Here is a 5,697-nt window from a genome sequence, read left to right as displayed (position 1 = left end):
ATGTAGCCTACATGAAAATAGAGTCATATCAGTACAAATATTACAATGAACAGGACTATCTCCCGCACGGTGACGCCACATCCACACTGTGTGCAGCTGCAGCTGCAGGTATAGTCACGTGACTACACGGCTTTCAGCAGAGCAGAGCAGCCGACATGGACGCCAAAGAGGAACTCGAGGAGGGACAAGCTCAGTTGGTGCCGAAAAAAAAATGCAACTTCTATTATATGGCGATACTTTGGATTCAGGTACGACGACACTGAACAGCAAGATGTGCTATGTAAAACATGCAAAGCTAAAGTCACTACGTCCCGCGGCAATACGACCAATCTATATCAACACTTGAAACACCACAAAGAAAAATACGAAGAATGCATTCAAATGAAAGCCCAACAAAGTAACGTGAAAGATACAACTGAAAATCAAATTCAAATCAAATCAAATCAAATTTTATTTGTATAGCCCAAATTCACAAATCACAGTTTGCCTCAGAGGGCTTTACAATCTGTACAGAGACGACACCCTTTGTCCTTCGACCCTCGATTCAAGTGAGGAAAAACTTGCCCCAAAAAAAAGCCCTTTTAACAGGGAAAAAAAAAATGCGGAAGAAACCTCAGGAAGAGCCACAGAGGAGGGATCCCTCTCCTAGGACGGACAGACGTGCAATAGATGTCGCATGTACAGAGCAGATCAACGAGATCACAATGTATACAATTATAATGGATGGTTGACAGGAATGAAAGTACATAAAGAGGTATTACAGCAATAATAATGAAATGCACATGGAAATGTGATTACTAGTGATAACAGTAGTAGTGGTTAACGGTAAAGATAGTATGTAGTAATGCATTACAATAATAGTAGTGGAACGTATGTAACAGAGATATGACTAATATTAGCGACAGTAGTGGTGGGTGTCAGGCAGGGCCATGGCAGTAGGCGCATCCATGATCAGGCAGGGCCATAGCAGTAGGCGCATCCACGATCCACGACCCGGGCGCGGCCAGGATCCATGAGAGCCTGTAGGACTAGAAAGCACAAGGACTCCGGGGAAGAAGTGAAGTCAGTGACATGCAGAGATGGGGCATGTATACAGGCATAATGTATACAGATGGAGAGGAGAGGAGGAGAGAGAAGCTCAGTGTGTCATTTGCCCCCGGACTGGGCCTATAGCAGCATAACTAAGAGCTGGTCCAAGACAGGCCTGGGCCAGCCCTAACTATAAGCTCTATCGAAAAGGAAGGTCTTAAGTCTACTCTTAAAGGTAGAGAGGGTGTCCGCCTCCCGGACCAAAACAGGAAGATGGTTCCACAGAAGAGGAGCTTGATAACTGAAGGCTCTGGCTCCCATTCTGCTTTTGGAGACTTTAGGAACTACAAGTAATCCTGCGTACTGGGAGCGTAATGCTCTAGTTGGGTGATAGGGTAGTATGAGCTCCTGGAGATATGATGGTGCCTGACCATTAATAGCTTTGTAAGTGAGGAGAAGGATTTTAAACTCTATTCTTGATTTTACAGGGAGCCAGTGCAGAGAGGCCAATACAGGAGTAATATGATCTCTTTTCTTAGTTCCTGTCAGTACATGTGCTGCAGCATTCTGGACCAGCTGGAGACTCTTTAGAGACTTGTTAGGGCAGCCTGATAATAGAGAATTACAATAGTCCAGCCTGGAAGTAACAAATGCATGGACAAGCTTTTCTGCGTCTTTTTGAGACAGGATGGGCCTGATTTTTGCAATGTTACATAGATGACAAAATGCAGACCTCGACATTTGTTTTATGTGGGAGTTGAAGGACATATCTTGATCAAAGATAACTCCCAGATTCCTGACGGTGGTGCTGAAGTAGGCCTGGGCGATAAACCGAAAATTTACCGATACCGAAATTTACGACGATAACCGACGTCATTTTGCCCATGTCGGTATATTCGGTGTGTAAAAAAAAAAAAAAAAAAAGTCGTTTTTGTCTTGTTTGGCTGTGTGTGTGTGTGGGTAGGCTACTGGTATATTCATGTGTAACTGTTGCCAAAATGCAACCTCGGCTTATTTTGTGAATGAACACGAGTCAAACCTTTGTGTAAAAGCATAATTACGACGAAAAAGCCACTTTTAAGATTCACCGTAGTTTCGTTTCCAGGTCAAACTCATTTACAATGGAGGTGCACGGGTCAACTTTTCTGTAGCATCAAAATCGCCATTTTTAAATCACTAAGAAGACTCGACACAACATGAAACTCTGCTCGTAGCATCACCAGGGTCTCTACACCTGAACACGAGCATTGAGAACATCGTTTGTGGACACAAAGTTTGCTAAAAAGAAGGTTTTTGAACAATTCGCGTTAGCTTAGCCGTCCTGCCAGTCGAGATGCGTCGATCCCCGATCCCCGATGTAACATGGAGCTTTCTCCTTCATGTTACGCCGCACTCGGGGATCGACGCATCGCGACTGGCAGGACTGCTACTGCTAATGCTAACGTGAGTTGTTCAAAAACCTTCTTTTTAGCAAACTTTGTGTCCACAAACGATGTTCTCAATGCTCGTGTTCAGGTGTAGGGACCCTGGTGATACTACGAGCAAAGTTTCATGTTGTGTCGAGTCTTCTTAGTGTTTTAAAAATAGTGATTTTGATGCTACAGAAAAGTTGACCCGTGCACCTCCATTGTAAATGAGTTTGACCTGGAAACGAAACTACGGTGAATCTTAAAAGTGGCTTTTTCAGGAACATTGTTACATGCCTCAGATCCTGCCTGAAACCTGAAATGGTAAACATGCTAGTGTTTCTTAGCAAGAACCTGGAGTAAACACTAGTGTGTAGAGTAGAGTGATCACATGCAACCATGAGTCAGACTCACATCTACAACACTAGTCTGAGTAAACAGGTCAGGATACCAAGTCTGCTGCTCCTCTTTGAAGTGCCCTGTTCAAGCCCCTCTTATTCTTAATCATCAGTGCTCTTATTTGTTTAAAAGAGTTTAAAGTTGTCACCTGTCACATAGCAGTGTTATTTGCAATAGTTTTGTCAGTGTTTTATTGACATTATTGTTCATTACATTATTTATTATTTGTTTACAAGTGACACTACCTTTTTTTTTAGGCGTCGGGGGGGGGGGGGGGGGGATTTGGACTTATCGTTCATTTATCGTTATCGAGGTGAGTTGCCAAGTTAATGCCATCCAAACTAGCTATATCATTAGATAATGCATCTCTAAGGTGTTTAGGACCAAGTACTATAACTTCGGTTTTATCTGAATTTAACAGCAGAAAATTGCAGGTCATCCAGGTCTTAATGTCCTTGAGACATGCATGGAGTTTAGTAAGCTGATTAGTTTCATCTGGCTTTATTGATAGGTATAACTGGGTATCATCTGCATAACAATGAAAGTTTATGGAGTGTTTCCGAATTATATTTCCTAGAGGGAGCATATATAATGTGAATAGTATGGGTCCAAGCACGGAGCCTTGAGGAACACCATGACTAACCTTGGTATACAGGGATGTATCATCTCATCATTAACATGTACAAACTGAAATCGATCCGATAAATAGGACTTAAACCAGTTTAATGCGGGTCCTTTATTGCCAATTAAGTGTTCCAGTCTCTGTAGTAGAATGTGATGATCAATGGTATCAAATGCAGCACTAAGATCTAGTAAGACCAGGACAGAGACAAGTCCTTTGTCAGAAGCGATTAGGAGGTCATTTTTAACTTTCACCAGTGCCGTCTCTGTGCTATGATGTGTTCTAAAACCTGATTGAAAATCCTCATATAAACTATTGTTATGAAGAAAGTCACATAGCTGGTTGGCGACTGCTTTCTCAAGGATCTTGGAGAGGAAAGGGAGGTTGGATATAGGTCTATAGTTGGCTAAAGCTTCTGGATCAAGATTAGGCTTTTTAAGAAGCGGTCTAATTACAGCTAGTTTAAAGGACTGTGGTATGTATCCTGTTAATAGAGACAGGTTGATCATTTCTAGTAGAGATGTGCTAATAAAAGGTAAAGTTTCTTTCAGCAACCTAGTTGGGATGGGGTCTAGGAGACAAGTTGTTGGTCTAGATGAAGAAACCATCGAAGTTAGTTGGTGGAGGTCAATGGGAGAGAAGCAGTCTAAATATAAGTCAGAATGTACAACTGTTTCTGAGGTTCCTGTGTTTAAAGATACAATAGTGCCAGTTGAGGGCAAGCGATGATGGATTTTGTCTCTAATAGTTAAAATTTTATCATTAAAGAAGCTCATGAAGTCATTACTACTGAGCGTTGTAGGAATACATGGTTCAGTAGAGCTGTGACTTTCTGTCAGCCTGGCTACAGTGCTGAAAAGAAACCTGGTGTTGTTTTTGTTTTCCTCTATTAATGACGAGTAATAGCTTGCTCTGGCATTGCGGAGGGCCTTCCTATATATTTTAAGGCTATCTTTCCAGGCTAAGCGGGATTCTTCCAAATTAGTGGAACGCCATTTCCTTTCAAATTTCCGTGATGTTTGCTTCAATTTGCAGGTATCCGAGTTATACCAGGGTGCTAACCTCCTGTGTTTTATAGGTTTCTTTTTCAGAGGGGCAATAGAGTCCAGTGTTGTTCGCAATGAGCCTGCAGTGCTATCAACAAGATGATCAATTTGTGAGGAACTGAGGTTAGCGGAGGAGTCCTCTATTATATTAAGACATGGCATTGAATTTAGTGCCAGCGGTATAATTTCCTTAAATTTAGCTACAGCACTATCAGATAGACATCTAGTGAAGGAGTTTTTGCCTAATGGTGTGTAGTCCAGTAACAGAACTTCAAAAGTTATTAAGTGATGGTCTGATAAAAGAGGATTCTGTGGAGAAACTGTTCAACTGTGTCAATCTCGATACCATAAGCTAGAACAAGGTCAAGGGTGTGGTCAAAACAGTGAGTTGGTTTATGTACACACTGAGAGAAGCCAATAGAGTCTAATAATGTGATAAATGCACTACTAAGGCTATCATTAACGACATCCACATGAATATTAAAATCACCTACAATAATTACTTTATCTGATTTGAGGACTAGACTTGATAAAAACTCAGGGAATTCAGATAAAAATTCTGAGTAAGGACCAGGTGCTCGATACACTACAACAAATAGAACTGGCTGTCAGTTTTCCACGTTGGATGTGAAAGACTAAGAACAAGGCTTTCAAATGAGTTATAATTTAATTTAGGTTTAGGATTGATTGACAGACTTAAGTCATAAATAGCTGCAACACCACCTCCTCGGCCGGAGCCTCGAGGAATGTGAGTATTAATATGACTAGGGGGAGTGGATTCATTCAGGCTGACATATTCTTCAGGATGCAGCCAGGTTTCAGTAAAACAGAATAAATCAATATTACAATCTGAAATTAAGTCATTTACTAATACAGCTTTCGATGACAGGGATCTGATGTTTAGGAGTCCACATTTAATTCTCTTGTCTTGTTTTGAAATTGCAGAGTTGCTGTTAATTTTTATTAGATTTTCATACACAACTCCTCTTCTGTGGACTTTTGATTTGATTCATTTAATTAATTTAGGTGGTTGGGGGGCAGACACAGTCTCAATGAAGTTTTGGGTGTGCAACTGATCTAATGGAAGCTCAGAGAAGTATGTGAAAGAGTGCAGCTCTGCCTCCTGGTCTCAACTCTGGGTTGTCAGGCTGGTTGTTGGCTAATGAAATGGGTTAAATTTCTAGAGATGAGAGCC

Source organism: Pagrus pagrus (assembly GCF_965226575.1).
Source record: "Pagrus pagrus genome assembly, chromosome: 14".
Taxonomy (NCBI): Eukaryota; Metazoa; Chordata; class Actinopteri; order Spariformes; family Sparidae; genus Pagrus; species Pagrus pagrus.
Note: the sequence above shows the minus strand (reverse complement) of the source record.